Raw genomic sequence first — 17,623 nt, 5'->3', positions numbered from 1 at the left:
GCCCTGCATATGACTTCTGAGGATGCCAGGATGCTTCCGCATAAATCGTACGGGTGTTCCTTCTTTAAACGGTTATGCGGGTGATCCATAAGTTCTGCGGGTGTCTTATGAGGAAGAGTCCTTTGACCCGCGGGAGGTTCTTAAGGGTATTTGGGTCTTTTTGGTACCCTACCTCTATAGTCACTGTTATAAAGGTTGTCAACTTTAGTTTGGTCCGAATGGGCAAGCACCACTCATCACCACGTCTCCAGGTTTCACTAGAAATACCGGTTTGGTTTTGGTTCCATTTTTCTCCTAAACCAGCTAATGACCAGCTTCGATTTCAGGTCGGTTTCAGTTGAATTAACTGGTTAGATCTGCATCTCTAAGTTTCACTAAAATATGTTGGGGGGCTTTATGGGCCTAAATTAAGCAAGTGTTTTTCTTCTAACAAAGTCGAGTTCGCACAGACTAGTAGGGCAGAATCATCGATAACACCAAACAAGTGAAGAAAAATCGGTGACAATAATAATTCAATCAATTGTGTGCTCAAAAAGAAAAAAAAATGTAAACTATTAACATTCTTAAACAAATCTCGTATAACATATTATATACACATATAACAACAAAATAATCGTTTTCCGATGATCACCAACAGCTCCAAATGTTGTACCTTATCTTGCTATAAATGAACGGCCTTGAGAATATGTACCAACATCTTAAAAAGTTGCATCTAAACCATCCAAAACATCTAACATGTCAGCATTTGTATACCTAGGTTCCCTCCTGGGAGAGCTTCCCATGCTTCTACTCGATGCAAAATCCGCAGCTCGCTTTTGCTCTTAACCACCACAAACTCTTGACTTATGCTTATTCCTGGATCCAACATTCTCTTTTTCACCACTTCTTCTAGAAGCTTCTTATCTTCCGAAGATATTTCAACCCTTTGTAGTTTACCATTCACTTTCAATTTAGATGGATCCGAACACACATTACGAGATGGCACGTATTTTGGAACCTTATCTCTAAATCTAACTAGACTTATTAGACGATGAAGCCATATAATCAAATCAAGAATGTATCGGTCCATTTTTTGTTTGTCCGCGTGATAAAGTGTCTGAAGCCGAATAATATTATTACTCCCTGTTGTTTTCTTCCCAAACTCATTACTATTTTAAATTAATAATGTTAATGCTCATCATGAGAGAAAAATAAGATTAACAAGACATTAATGATGATGTGTTTACCCGGTATTTTCCCACTCGCCAACCCATCCAAAACCTTGATGCACTCTGAAAACACAAAATGTAAAAAACAAAAAGCATTAGTAACATTCATTAAATAGTTTGAAAAATTAATATGAAAAGTTGATTACACGGTAGTTTAGGAAAAGTAACAACTTTGGGTATTAACATTACCTTCTGTTAATTTTTTATGTTATGTAGATATAAAAAATCAAAATACCCTTCGGTTAATTTTGTGTTTTTAGTATTCAAGGGTATTTTGGTCATTTTATATATACTTACCGGAAGTTGTTTTAATACCAGAGTTGTTACAAAAGTAAAACCAAGAACCCCAAACAAGCAACCTTCCAAAGTTACTACCCAAACTTGTTGTTTTGCCAAACCACAGGGACCATCTGTTTAATTAACTCTAATACGAATGATTGTTAAAGGTTATAAAAACGTACTTGGTAGTATATGTAGCTACTGGAACGAGCCACTGGAGTGTTATTTCCATTCAGCTTTTATTTGAGGCATTGTCATCTGAAGCAATACATTTTCTCTTTAAATATTTATTATAAATCTATAAGTAAATGTTTATTATAAAAAAGTATGCATATCAGGCCTACCCCTTCTTTGGAGTCAAGTGCTTGCAAACGTGAACGTAGAGCTGCTTTTACGTTTGCTGGCAAACCATTATATAAGTTGTCTCTCATATTTGGAGGCAATGATATGGGCCGTGCTGCCTGTAATAATTAATTAATTAATTAATTACAGATATTTAGTAACTGAAAAGGAAAACAAAACTAGAGTTGAATCAGCTTACAATGTTTGTCCATTTGAGTGACTACATTGGCATAGTGTAAAGCAAGACCTGCGGCACATAACGTCTCTGGTTTTGTCGGATAACACTTTTCATGGTAGAGTATCAGATGGTAGAGTATTGGATGCAAATGCTGAAGTTACTGATCATGTTCAAGTAAAGATTCTGAAGGTTTTGAAAGCATCAGTCTAAGTGGGAGATTGTTGGGTCACGATTTGGTTAGACTGACGCATATCAAAACACCATGACATGATCAAGACAAAAGAGAAATAATTTAGAAGAGTCAAGGTATTATACAAGATGGAATTTATGACTTGGAGCCTGTAATACCCAAATCCATAGGGATTTCGGTTTGCATGGGTTTGCAATATATAAATCATGTTGATTTCTTTTGGGCATAGTTGGGCTTGGTCATTGGGCCTCTTGTAAATGCTAACTACATAAAGCATGTTTAATCATTTTAGGGTTAAAGTTTGTGAGCAGAACTAGAGAGGTTGTTGAGGTCTTTGAGAGCCACCATGATCTTAGAGAGCAAATACTGATTTGGGTTATCTCATGTACCAGATGATTTATTAATATAATCGTCTGCATTTGGAGTATTATCGTGTTTATTATATTCATATTGTTCTTCTATCTCGTTCTTGAATCATCACTGTTTTAGGATTCTGCACTAACATCGTGTTCGAGTTGATATCATATTATAGTGATCTAGATTCGGGACTTACAATTAGTATCAGAGCATTTGACCTTTTCAGGCTCGTTATTGTGATATCAACGGATTCAAGATCTAAGTGTTTAGTGGTTTGGTTGTATTTCCGGCGAACTGCTGATCGGAGAATGGAAAGAACTAATTTTGGTGAAAGATTGATTTTTGTTTTGGAAAGAAATCAAATCCCATAAATCTCGGGAGTTTGTTACAGTTAAAATCCTGCTAAGTTTCCCAGTTTTCGGCCAAGATTCAATTTTCTGAACAAGTAATCATAGTTCTCTGCCCCGAATCAGAGTTCTCGGCCAAAATCAAGTGATTTCGGCCAGTTTTTGATCGTTCTCGGCTTAGTTCAAGAGTTTTCGGCCAGATTTGAGGGTTCTCTGTGGTTCTCGGTCAAAGTATTCAGTTCTCGGTCAAATTCTTTAGTTCTCGGTCAACATCCTTGGTTCTCGGTCAAAGTCAAGAGTTCTCGGTCATTTTCAAGGGTTCTCGGTCAAAGCTTGTTTTTGGTCGCCTGAGTTCTCGGTCAAGTAATTGTTCTCGGTAAAAAAGAGTATTTTGGAATGAAAATTTTTCTTGAACGGAATTTTTCCAGAATACCCCTTATAAGTAAAAATTCATTTTTGAAAAAATTGGCAAAAATAATTTATTTTTTTTTGTTATTTTCGGTAAAAAAATTTTGGCGGGAAATCGGAAAAATTTGTATTGAACAAAATTTTTCCTAGACGCTTCTTTTGAGTGGGACATTTTTCTTGAGAATTTTAGCGATTATATTTTTTCGGAAAATTTTGGCGGGAAAATAAGATTAATTCCTTTAATTACTCAATGGATTCTCCACAACTCATCTCAATGTTTGAAGTACTCTTAATCAGTCTGCTCCCTCATAAGTAGTATTTCAGAGTTCGTCTACAGAGATACGTTTTCAATCATGTTCTCAAGATTGCGTTGATAAAATTAATTTATATAAGCTCCACGATGAGAACTTGATTAGAGACATGGAAAGAGTAAATTCTGGAAACTTTAAACTTACGAAAAATGAAAAAGCCTTTTTAGATAAGATAAAAGCACATAAAAAGGATTTTTCCAAACTAAAATCTAATTTCAGTTTGAAATGTTGTCACCATCATGATGCTAAACAGAAAATTGTTGAATTAACCGCTGAACTGGAGGCCTCTAAGTTAGAAGTCTCAAAACTAACTGAAAAATTTAAAAGGGCTGAACTCGACTTCAGAAAGTTTGATGGCTCCAGTAAGGTAGTTAATTCAATGATTGAAAACCAGTTATGGTGGAAAGAGAATGAAGGTGAGGGCATAGGATACAGTCATGTACCCCCACCATACAATGACAACTATACTAGTCTTCCTCTAACCAAAAAACAGGAAGAAAGGGTAAAAGACATGAAGTATGGTAAACATGTTCAATCTAAAATTGTTGGATCAGGATCCCTAGAGGAAATCAAGCTTGTTTTTAAATGTGTGAACAATTTTGATGCTTCTACTTCATGTGCAGATATAGTAAATGATGTTGCTTCTGATAGTAAAGGGGTTCAGGACTTCGGGCTAGTGAAAATGAATCTTATTCTAACGTGTCATCAAACTCAGATGACACCACAACACGAAATTGTACTAATAATAATACACGGAGTTGTGGCAACAAAGGGAAGGCGCATAAGATATCAGCACAACAAGGACAGTCTCATCCTCATAGATCCTCCGGATCTCCATGTGTTGATAAATCATTGGGTGCTATTTATATTAAGAGGCAAACATGTTACCACTGTGGCACGCCAGGACATATAGCCAGAAATTGTGTTCATCGTCTATATGTTCCATATTACAAGCAAAATCATAAGGCTGCACCAAGGGGCAAGAAGAATGGAAAAACCTTTCCTAAGAAGGAATTCCAACATGAGGCAAGTGCTTCCGTTGACATTAGAAGAAGGATGAAGGCATGTTTCGTCTGCGAGAACAGCGGGCATTTGGCAAAGGAGTTCACTACCGTGCTGTTAATAGACAAGCTTCTCAAGTGAAAGGTAACAGGTTTCAACCGAATCCAGTGGTTAAACAAAATGCTTATTTTACAAAACCACGAGTATTTGTACAACGGGTCACAGATACTCAAGGATTCAAAGTTAATATGACATGTTTGCACTCAAATGATTTAGAAATTGTTAAAAGAAAAATAAATTTTCAGAAGTCAAAGAGTATTGAGAGTTCTAAGAATTCGAATTCGAATTGCTCCACTCCAAAGTCTGTTCTATCAAATTTCACTAAACCAAGACAGACTTGGAAACTTAAAACTCAGCAAACAAAATCTGTATTAACAAATGATTCTGTTAAAGATGGGAAAGATATGAGTTGGCAAGAGGTCACATATGTTGATGCTCAAGGGAACCCCAAGACATTTATGACTTGGGTTCCTATGTCCAACTGATCCCGATATGCGTGTAGGAACAACCACAAATTCATTGTTTATTAAATGGGTTGTTCCAGGCACATGACATGACAAATATCTATTGTTTTTAAATCTTTAAACCATAAAATGGATTATTTCTTGCCTGGACGGGATTTTAGGGTGATAGAACGTTTTTAATCTGCTCTCTAAGTGTGCAGGAACAAATCAGGAAATACATTGCATATTAAAAGGCTTGTTCCAGACATTCAACTCGCAAGGATGTAGAATCTCAAAACAATCTTATTCTTAGGGGGAGATTCTCACAAATGGGAAAAATGATGTCTTGAAGATAAAAGGTAACCGTATCACTTTGGTATGAAATATTTATCAGGCAAAAAGATTTTAAAGTTTAAATTTATAAAAAATACAAAAATATGTTCACGTATAATTTTTCAAGTATAGTGTATTTTGTTTCTCAAAAATGAGAAAATGACTTGAACGTACAATAGAAATGATAGTACATCAGTTGGCTGACTATCACACTTCATCATATATTATTATTAAATACTACGTTTCGACGATTGAGTCTTTTTAGGTTAAATTTGTACGTAAAAGTTTTCCCTTCGGTCAAAACTTTTGCACAAATTTAGGGGGAGAAAATTAAAAATACATCAAAAAGAGTGTGCGCGTGTTTTTATTAAATAATATGATATACATCACTCTCGCTTAAAATTATATCAGTTGCTCAAGTCTGAAGAACATATACTTGTATATGTTTGGTCCGGTGATCTACTCGTAGATTCACATGATAGCCATTTATCTAAAGACCTAAAGCATCTGGGGCGATTGTGATGTGTTTTCGTGTTCTGAATTCATTCACTTAAAATTATGTCGGTAACTCTGAGTTGGAAGGACATGTATCTTCATATGTGTTTGGTCCTGTTAACCACTTGTGGTTATACGGGATGCCATTTACCTGAAAACTAAAAGTGATCGGGGTGACTGGGTTCTTAACATGTGTGTCTTCTGTAACTCCCTAGGTAATGATATGATTATTCAGTTAACAACTTTTAGAAGTTTCAAATATTTTCAAAAGAAAATTGATCCAACCTTTGAAAAATGATAGAAAAATTGTTTTTGTGTGCCTAACGGATGAAGTTATTAGGCTTAAAAGGCTCTAGAACAATCATTGATTTGTATGGTAGCTTCCATAATGCGTAAAAGTTGAAGTGATATAAACTAAATTTGCTAAACTTTCCGTGGAGAGTCATTTTGAAGAAATGTTCATGTCTCCATATACATCTCTCCTGTAAAGCCCCGTTACCGGTGCCTCACAATTGGACGTTGGGTTTACTCATCAAAATAGTTCTAATCATCAGAGGTTAATAAAAACATTCGCGGAATATAAAAACTTTCATAAAACATTACATCAATCCATAAATTGCCTTAATTAAACATTCTTGTCTTTCAAAATTAAACGTCAATTAACATTAAAACATATTGAGTCCTCAGATGCCAGTCTCTTAATCGCCCACCATGTGCCCGCTCAAGCTAGCTATCTCATTCTACTCACCTGCGTGCATACTAAAAGTCAGCTACGCTGAGTGACTTCTAATTAATCAGACGCCATACAATACATACACATATCATACTTACATACATATCCGAAGATGCATATCCATACTTAACCAATCACCTACTACCATACATACATACATACCTACATTCACTAATCCTAGTCTACCGAGAGTACGTTCATAGTCCGCCGTCTATACCTATACTCAAGGTTGTGAACACGTAAAAGGTCCGCAGTCCTTACCTATGTTCACCAATTATGGTACGTGCAAGGTCCGCAGTTCTTCCCTATACCATCCTATATTGACAACACGTACAAGGTTCTCAGTCCTTCCCTATGTTGCAACCTAAACCATAGCACGTACGAAGTCCGCAGTCCTCCCCTATGCTACCACAACACAAATATAGCAAGTATAAGGTCCACAGTCCTTTCCTGTGCTGACGCCTACCTACATTACGTATAAGGTTCGCAGTCCTTATCTACGTTGGCGTCTATCTCCTATAACACGTATAAGGCCCACCGTCCCTATCTACGTTTACATCTATCATCAACATCACGTAGAAGGCCCGCAGTCCTTAACTACGCCATCACCTGCCAAGTCTATGTCCAACAGAAGTTAGAGGGATTCGCCATCCTAACTTACTACATCGGACGCAGAATTCACATACCATCCTTGTACCTGTATACACATACTTGATATATACAATAATTACATTGTAGCATAAGAACACTCTCGGCGTTCTTCACATCAATTATTTAATAGTCATACTCCTTGTCGAAACGTGCAATATCAAAGATCGTTCACGCCCCGAGAAGTGTTCATTTATAACGATCATACATCATTTGTACATTACATATAACATTCCTACCTTTATCTATAACCTGACAGTACGCGCAATATCCGAAGATCGTTCACGTACCGACAAGCAATCATTCATATCTATAGCATATATCATATATAGCATACACTTACCAGTTAAGGTAAGTGTATTAACTAATCACATCGAGTATGCACACAGCCCCGAAAACATAACAAGTAATGGGGCTAGAAACTCACCTGGATCCTGTTGCGTTCGCCGTTAATCGTTATCCCCTTCTTTAATTGTGCACGGCTAACTGTTATATATATGTATGTTAATTAACCGTATAATTTATTAAGTTGGTATTTAGTTAACCAATGTATTTTCTAAGTTGGGCTTGTTTGTTTAGTTTAGACAAAGGCTTAACAACTTGTGGACTTTAATTTAGTCCAGGCCCAACTGTCCAGTAAAGCACCTAGACCCGGCTAGGTTCAGGCCCAAACCCAACAGAAATGGGATGGCCGAGAAACCCAGGCAGAGAACCCTTGTATTGACCGAGAACTCCCAGGTCTGACCGAGAACACGCAGGTTTTACCGAGAACGCCCAGGTTTGACCGAGAACGCCCAGGTTTGGCCGAGAACGCCCCTTTTAGGTATAAAGTTTAAACCTTTACGGATTTAAAATGTTCCAAGCTAAATCTAGGGTTCCCTTCATGAACCGTATGGATCGAATTGTATCCGAAGAACAGGAGAATACAAAAAAGTAATAAGAGAGGCGCACAGACCAATCAATCGTATCGGTCGTATTCTTGAATTTGGAATGAAAAGAGGAGTAATGCTTCCTAGCATGGGACACAGAATAAGACCACTTAGATCAGAATAGCATTCACAGAAATGTGTAACCGAAGGTCCATTAAGTCCATTTAATAGTCAAGCTTGCAACTTTATGGTTCGTTTAGCCCCGATCTACTATAGGTTTAAGTTTCAAGACTAAACGTTTCTAAAAGTATAAACTTTAAGCTTAAACGTACCTTTAGAATTCTCTCCGAACCGTGTTTAGCTTTATACGTGATCTTGGATTTGTTAGCCTACTTGTATGATCGAAGATTTAATTTTACAAAGCTTGGTTTTGGGTTCGGATGGTGGCCGGCGGCTATGGGAGGTGTATTTGGCTTAAGTGTGTGTTTTTATAGTGTAGAGAGAATAAGATGGATAAGATGGATGGAGATGGAAAGAATTAGGGTTTAAGGGGGTACTTATACTCCCCTAAGCCATGGACTTAAATCTCATCTTTCATTTTTGGTCCATTATTAAACCCCCTAATTAGCCTACTTATCTCTCTATCATTATTATTTTATTATTTATTTACTATCTCGAGTAAACTTGTCCATCATAAGAGTTCATATATAAAATATTATTTATTGAAATTTTGGGATACTACAAGTCTTCCCTCCTTAAACAGGTTTCGTCCCCGAAACCTAGCTTATCCCTTGTAAAATGAACACTCCCTATTTCACGCACTTTATCTGATCGTATTTGCTTTCTGGGTTATCCTTCTTACTCCTGACTCGCAGTCATCGAGTGGTGTTCATGTTCTTTAGCTATTTAAGGTAGCTTGTCCATGATACCCTCGATGTCTCAAGTCTCGTCTCGCCCTTCCAAGGGGCTTGGTTATATATATATATATATATATATATATATATATATATATATATATATATATATATATATATATATATATATATATATATTAACGCTAACCCTAAGATGACGCTCTATATCAACACATCTATTTATCACAACCAACAATTCATATCATAATTAATAAACACCGGTCTAAACTTCAATATAAAATAACACACATTGAGTCATTAATAAGCCAAACATAGATAAACTTATGGCTAGTAGCTAGCCTTCTTGAATGATCTTCTCTCAGCATGCAGAGGAAACTGTTAAACCCCAAGCATTCTCCTCAGCTTGACGTCCTTCCTTCGGTTTTTCTGCAGTCCCTTGCTAGGTGTCCACGTCCTCCACAGCTGTGACACCTATGGTGATCCTTACACTCCTAAGAGGAATGTTCTGCTTTCCCACAATTTCTAGCTAAGTGACCCGACTTACCACACCTGTAACATTTCTGGTCCTCGGTGCATTCACGAGATATGTGTCCCTTCTCCCCGCATCGGTAGCACTGGTTTGAACCAGCCTTGCATTCTCCCAGGTGCATCTTCCCGCACACCTTGCATGTTTCCTTGTCAGCAATCTTTGGTGTCTTCTTCCCCGCATACTCCACGACATCTGCTGATCTTTTGGTTCCTTTCGCTCCTCCCTTATTATCATCACTCTTCTTACCGTCTTCCCCTGCCTTCTGAGTGGCCCTTGCTTGGCTTTCAGCATACTTTCCAGGACGAAATTTCTTCGATGCAGCAGCTACAACGTAGGAAATGGCATATTGAACAACATGATCCAGCTGATACCCTTCACCGTTGCTTGGTCCTTGCAGAGTTTCACTTTTCTCCTTTCTCGTGGTAGTAATTGGTTCTTCAGAAGGTTCCCGGATGACACGTGGCCCACAAGGACGTCCAGTGTGACCTCCCTTACCAACAAACCTTCTTGCTCCAGCCATCGTATTCTAAAGGGGAAAACACAAAGTCATCACTCCACGAACTATTTAGCACATGATTCGTAAAGTAAGTAGTTAATGACAGTGGTCAAGTGTAATTAACTATTTGTTTTACTCCTCAGGTTCTACCTACTTCCCTTTATGATTTCACTTGTGCTAGTTTCTACATCTAAACAGTTAATTAATTAATCAAGCAATAAATCCTATCCCTATCGTTCACATGCTCTTTCTTTATCGATTAAGCTAAAGTTATCATGCACTATGTAGTCATACACTTTTACCTTTACCGAGCTTGCTTGAGTGACACATGGCTATCTTGAACTGGCATCTTCTTTCTTTTTTACATAAATCACACTCTCTGTTCGAGTCTAAGCATGTAGGATGCTTAAATCTCTCGAACTTTGCTCTGATACCAACTTGTAAAGCCCCGTTACCGATGCCTCACATTTGGACGTTGGGTTTACTCATCAACATAGTTCTAATCATCAAAGTTAATAAAAACATTCGCGGAATATAAAAACTTTCATAAAACATTACATCAATCCATAACTTGCCTTAATTAAACATTCTTGTCTTTCAAAATTACACGTCAATTAACATTAAATCAATATGAGTCCTCAGATGCCAGTCTCTTAATCGCCCACCATGTGCCCGCTCAAGCTAGCTATCTCATTCTACTCACCTGCGTGCATACTAAAAGTCAGCTACGCTGAGTGAGTTCTAGTTAATCAGACGCCATACAATACATACACATATCATACTTACATACATATCCGAAGACGCATATCCATACTTAACCAATCACCCTACTACCATACATACATACATACCTACATTCACTAATCCTAGTCTACCGAGAGTACGTTCGTAGTCCGCCGTCTATACCTATACTCAAGGTTGTGAACACGTAAAAGGTCCGCAATCCTTACCTATGTTCACCAATTATGATACGTGAAAGGTCCACAGTCCTTCCCTATACCATCCTATATTAACAACACGTACAAGGTCCTCAGTCCTTCCCTATGTTGCAACCTAAACCATAGCACGTACGAAGTCCGCAGTCCTCCCCAATCCTACCACAACACAAATATAGCACGTATAAGGTCCACAGTCCTTTCTTGTGCTGACGCCTACCTACATTACGTATAAGGTCCGCAGTCCTTATCTACATTGGCGTCTATCTCCTATAACACGTATAAGGCCCGCCGTCCCTATCTACGTTTACATCCATCATATACATCACGTATAAGGCACGCAGTCCTTAACTACGCCAACACCTACCAAGTCTATGTCCAACTGAAGTTAGAGGGATTTTCCATCCTAACTTACTACGTCGAACGCAGAATTCACATACCATCCTTGTACCTGTATACACATACTTCATATATACAATAATTTCATTGTAGCATAAGAACACTCTCGGCCTTCTTCACATCAATTATTTAATAGTCATACTCCTTGTCGAAACGTGCAATATCAAAGATCGTTCACGCCCCGACAAGGGTTCATTTATAACGATCATACATCATCCGTACATTACATATAACATTCCTGCCTTTATCTATAACCTGACAGTACGCGCAATATCCGAAGATCGTTCACGTACCGACAAGCAATCATTCATATCTATAGCATATATCATATATAGCATACACTTACCAGTTAAGGTAAGTGTATTAACTAATCACATCGAGTATGCACACAGCCCCGAAAACATAACAAGGAATGGGGCTAGAAACTCACCTGGATCCTGTTGCGTTCGCCGTTAATCGTTATCCCCTTCTTTAATTGTGCACGGCTAACTGTTATATATATGTATGTTAATTAACCGTATAATTTATTAAGTTGGTATTTAGTTAACCAATGTATTTTCTAAGTTGGGCTTGTTTGTTTAGTTTAGACAAAGGCTTAACAACTTGTGGACTTTAATTTAGTCCAGGCCCAACTGTCCAGTAAAGCACCTAGACCCGGCTAGGTTCAGGCCCAAACCCAATAGAAATGGGATGGCCGAGAACCCCAGGCAGAGAACCCTTGTATTGACCGAGAACTCCCAGGTTTGACCGAGAACGCCCAGGTTTGATGCTTTCAGCTTGATTTCTTATCTTAATACCCTTAACCCAGCTTCAGGTACCCATTTCATTAATCTTTCACAACCTTTTCTACCATTCTTAACCATTTTGCACCCCATGATAGCATATCACTAAGATCTACCCCCTTTCATGAACCTTTATGGATTTAAAACGTTCCAAGCTAAATCTAGGGTTCCCTTCATGAACCGTATGTAAACGAAGGTCCATTAAGTCCATTTAATCGTCAAGCTTGCAACTTTATGGTTCGTTTAGCCCCTATCTACTATAGGCTTAAGTTTCAAGACTAACCGTTCATAAAAGTATAAACTTTAAGCTTAAACGTACCTTTAGAATTCTCTCCGAACCGTGTTTAGCTTGATACGTGATCTTGGATTTGTTAGCCTACTTGTATGATCGAAGATTCAATATTACAAAGCTTGGTTTTGTGTTCGGATGGTGGCCGGCGGCTATGGGAGGTGTATTTGGCTTAAATGTGTGTTTTTATGGTGTAGAGAGAATAAGATGGATAAGATGGATGGAAATGGAAATAATTAGGGTTTAAGGGGGTACTTATACTCCCCTAAGCCCATGTACTTAAAGCCCATCTTTCCTTTTTGGTCCACTATTAAACCCCCTAATTAGTCTACTTATCTCTCTACCATTATTATTTTATTATTTATTTACTATCTCAAGTAAACTTGTCCATCATAAGAGATCATATATAAAATATTATTTACTGAAATTTTGGGATGTTACATCTCCGAAGTATTGGTAGAAAAGCAATTAGTCATACACGAGCCCGTTAGTGTTTTGATCACCAAAAATATTATGTTTCTAAGTTATTGCTTAAGTTATAAAAATAAAAAATTATAAAAAAAAAATTGATTATTGTGTTATTAAAAAATTCGTATGTCAAAAGCTTAAAGGTTAAACTAGAACTACAAGGGTGGGGCATTCAAATAAGTCCTAAACACTCTGAATGAAAGGCCTGTAAGTCCAGACGGCTTGTAAGTCCATCGTTCAACCTTAACGCTTAAGATTTTGTTTGAATATATACAAAAATACAAAAATCTTTTGATCAAGCACTAGCGGGTTGGAGACAAATTGGGGTGATCTGGGGAAAGCTAAATACGCTTTGAGAAGAGATAGGAGGCACCACAGGTCAATGAGTGATGTCCATCTAAGCTTTATGCCTAACTGAACCTAATTCATATCACTGAAGCAATGATAATCATGCTAAGTTCGTTATACTTGCTATTAACCTGCTTCTTTATGTCGTAATAACGCTGAACATGAATATATGTCAAAGCACCTTAATCAATAAGATTCCATGTTCGGATCTTTTCATAAAGGCGGGAGTTTTATCAAAAAACTAAAATTTGATCCCAAGTTTTTGCCAAATTATAAGAAGACCGGGTGATTAAACTTGTTTTATTTGTTGTTTTTGGTTTTATTTTATTTCATTTTTTTCAAAACACACGTTATATTAAACGTCGGGTGCTTAAGCACGATACAATACTCGTTCACTATCTCAAGGTGAACGGCCAAAACGATGCCTCAACGAACAACCAAAAACACTATACAAGTACACCATATATAGAGTAACCAACTAACTAGCCCAAATCCCACCGAGATCCATACGGATCTCGGTTTACATACATATCCCAATAACTAAGTACAAACCATCTAGTTTAGGCCCAGCAATCTCCCCCCTTGGTTTGTAGATTTGTTCTTAATCATGCTCCATGTAATCAATGCCAGCATCCTTCAAAGCACCTGCCCAAAACCTAGTCCTGATAATGGAGGTTGCCATGCTTGTATATTCTTTTGCAGTCGCTTCAAAGATCGGGTCAGCTATTATCTGAAAAGTACTGAGGGTCTTGATATCTTTCTCCTCAAACTTGAGCAAATCTCTTGGATCAACAAACCTGAACTGCTCCTTGCCTTTCTGTAAACGTATAACAATGTTGAAACCCGTTATCGGATCTAGCCGCTATGATACATCGATTATACAATATGAATCTAAACGTTAAATTATTACTTTATTGATAAATATGGATGAATACATTATGGTGGATGGAAATAACTTATGGAGAGCATTATTAAATATGTACACACTCTCTATAACTTATGAGCATAAGCTCCCTATTTATAGGCTAATTACAATATACGTTAAATACAAAGACTAAACCGCCTATAACTTATTCGATCGCTACGGACACCAAAACCGTGCACTAACAAACAACGGTGGCAGTCTCACTATCATACATCCAGAACCTCATGTTATCCAGAGTACCATCTGGAATCGCTTTAGGCACAGGAATATGGGTAGCCTTATTAGTAGAAGGCCACATAACGTTGACCATGGTCTTACCTGTCCTTGGATCCTTGACCCCATTTGCTTTCTTCAAGAAGGATTCTGCAGTTGTCATGTTCGGAAAGCCTTTATCAACTTGGTTCCTCGGGAAGCTCCAGAAATCACTACCTCATTTATCATTAGTTGGGTTTTGGAATGGAGCATTTATCAGGTCACTAAGATCCACCTTTGTCCAAGATCCGAAATCTTTCATCTTCTTATAGTACTCAGTAGCCCCGGACTTCCGTTTGACCCACCACATGTTCTTTTCAGCATTAAAACCCCATGACACGACTCCAGAGCGATCACCATAATTATCTGAAAATCCCTTAGGAAAGGTGACAACGAACCTGTTTGGATGATCGGATGATTCAACGTTTTGATTGGAATTCTTCATTACGAGAAGCCTTTTCTGAATGCGATCTGATTTCTCTTTTGACATTAGAGGAGCAGACATATATTGTTCCAGCGTCTCAAATTCATCTATGTTGACAGATGGACGACCGCTGGAACTACCACCTTGATTCACGTTGGGCATCTTTGAAGTTACATCATCACTGCTCTTGAATTCATCTCCAAACTTCTGAACAAGTTTTTGTTGGAGGTCTAGATATATAGCAGTTAATTCTCCCATAGACTGAAGCTCTTTAATCTTGGAATCTTTATCAGTGTTGCTGGCTTCCAGTTCCTGAATGCGTACATCTTTGACTACAGAGTCTTGTTTGAGTTCAAAGACTCGACGTTGACGAACTTGTACATCAACGGGAGCATCCTCAAGCACAACTCCCTTACCTTTTTTCTGTAGATATTTTTCTTGCATGGCAAGAATCTGAGTGATCTTATCAAAAACACCGGAATTTGACTGACCCTGAAGGGGCTTCAACAGATGATCCAGAAGGGGCGTCAACATGTTGAAAGTCGGTCTCAAATTCAAACTCACGGGAAATATCATCAAAAATCTGATGTTGAGTCTGAGGCTCTGCGGTGGATGGGCTTGGATCATGAGATAACCATATTTTTTGTCGAAATCTAATATTTTGATTACTTATTTTTTTTCTTGATTACTTTTGTCAAAACAAATGTGTTAAGAAATCTTTTTAAAGCTTGTTTTAGTTTTTGTCTTCAGCTCATGAAATCCGATATCGGTTATTGGGTTATAGTTGATTTAGCTGCTATGATCTCATCTCAAATCTTTTCAAGAAAATCATAAAAATCAGAAAAAAAAAATTACAAAAATTATGTCTGTCTTATTTTGTTTTATTTAATTGTTTTCAAAATATTTTAGTTGATCTTTCTATCAAAGTTGATTGTTCTTTCAAGACTAATTTCTTGCAACGGAAGCATATGAAGTATCTGAGATTCAAATTGGATGATGCTGTCAAAAAAGAGGGAGATGGTAGAGTATTGGATGCAGATGTTGAAGTTGCTGATCATGTTCAAGTAAAGATTCTGAAGGTTTTGAAAGCATCAGTCTAAGGGGGAGATTGTTGGGTGGGTCACAATTTGGTTAGACTGACACATATCAAAAGACCATGACATGATCAAGACAAAAGAGAAATAATCTAGAAGAGTCGAAGTATTATACAAGATGGAATTTACAGCTTGGAGCATGTAATACCGAAATCCATAGGGATTTCGGTTTGCATGGGTTTGCAATACATAAATCATGTTGATTTCTGTTTGGGCTTAGTTGGGCTTGGTCATTGGGCCTCTTGTAAATGCTAACTATATAAAGCATGTTTAATCATTTTAGGGTTAGAGTTTGTGAGCAGAACTAGAGAGGTTGTTGAGGTCTTTGAGAGCCACCATAATCTTAGAGAGCAAATACCGATTTGGGTTATCTCATGTACCAGACGATTTATTAATATAATCGTGTGCATTTGAAGTATTATCGTGTTTATTATATTCATATTGTTTTTCTATCTCATTCTTGAATCACCAATGTGTTAGAATTCGCACTAACATCGTGTTCGAGTTGATATCATATTGCAGTGATCCAGATCAGGACTTACAGTCCGTTGTATTCGGCACTAAGAAAACAAAAAAAAACATTTTACCAAATTATTCTTAGATATTAATAATTTGTTAATAAGTTTATAAATACCATTTTCTTCAAAAACCTCCAGTATTGCTTGACGGATGAAAGTAACAATATCTACAAGCTTCTCCACAATCTGAAAATTATAAATATTTTCAGATTATTTGCATAAATATATGAAGGGTAAAACCTCTTCTAAACTTTTAGACCAATCAAGAGATTTCTTTTTCAAGTTCCTCGCAAGTTTTCTTTGATGCTTTACATCACTAAGTAATATCGTTAGGCTCTCTCCTGTTTAAGGTTGAAACAAAACTATGTGTTAACTAGAATTTAAAAGATTAAGAAACAGTTACAAAGTTAACTACTTTTCTATTACTATGTGTCTAACCTTTGCGAGGAAGATGCAAGGCGTCAACTTCCTCAATCTTGCGTCTATAATCCTTTTCAAATCTATCTAAAGCATGATATTCGTGATATAATTCCTGCACCAAAACCAAAGATATTAGCACCTTGCCACCTTTCATATTGATATTAACACGTGTAAAAACACGCTTCTCACAACTGTGTTAGGATATGTCTTTTAAAACGTTTGCAAAAGTGTTAATTTTAATTACCAAGCCAAGTTAAATAAATTTCATAATTAAATTTGTTAAACTAGTAAAAATGTTAAAAGACCTAAGTCACTTTTGTAGGAATCACGATTGCATTTAGCGTATACAACAAGCCCTTTAACCCCCCCCCCCCCCTCCGTAGCCCGGGTGGACGAGTGAGGTCTCGTGAGGGTTTATAGCGAACTACACCCACAAAGCTCTAAATACAACATAATATACATGTACCTAAATACAAGGTCGGGTTGCCTCCCGGTTAGCGCTAAGTTTATGTTAAGGTCTTCAGCCAGACCATACCTTATGTGCCGTTCATGGTGGTCTCGTAGGGTGCTTGCCTCCTTCCGCTCCTAAACTTGTTCCATTTTCATCATTAGTTTTTTCCCATACCAGATCATAAAATTTGCATGTTTCTCTATAATAGTCATACT

General features: G+C 37.3%; 1 protein-coding gene and 1 pseudogene across 2 annotated transcripts in view; one reads left to right on the top strand and one right to left on the bottom strand.

Annotated features, from left to right (window-relative positions):
• The window catches only part of LOC143536024 (receptor-like protein EIX2), a 112,972-nt gene that overhangs the window by 76,912 nt on the left and 18,437 nt on the right, over positions 1–17,623 (top strand). The window lies entirely within an intron of this gene.
• LOC143536032 (protein PSK SIMULATOR 2-like) lies at positions 544–17,111 on the bottom strand (annotated as a pseudogene). The gene is made up of 9 exons (XR_013135815.1): positions 16,976–17,111; positions 16,778–16,878; positions 16,654–16,723; positions 2,734–2,745; positions 2,032–2,127; positions 1,832–1,950; positions 1,670–1,745; positions 1,227–1,271; positions 544–1,148 (listed from the first exon to the last, which is right to left on the bottom strand). The product of XR_013135815.1 is annotated as a protein PSK SIMULATOR 2-like (transcript).

Source organism: Bidens hawaiensis, unplaced genomic scaffold, assembly GCF_021521415.1.
Source record: "Bidens hawaiensis isolate Kalapana, Puna unplaced genomic scaffold, B.hawaiensis_p1.1 tig00010731_1, whole genome shotgun sequence".
In the NCBI taxonomy this organism is placed as follows: Eukaryota; Viridiplantae; Streptophyta; class Magnoliopsida; order Asterales; family Asteraceae; genus Bidens; species Bidens hawaiensis.
This window is presented reverse-complemented; position numbering and strand designations above follow the sequence as displayed.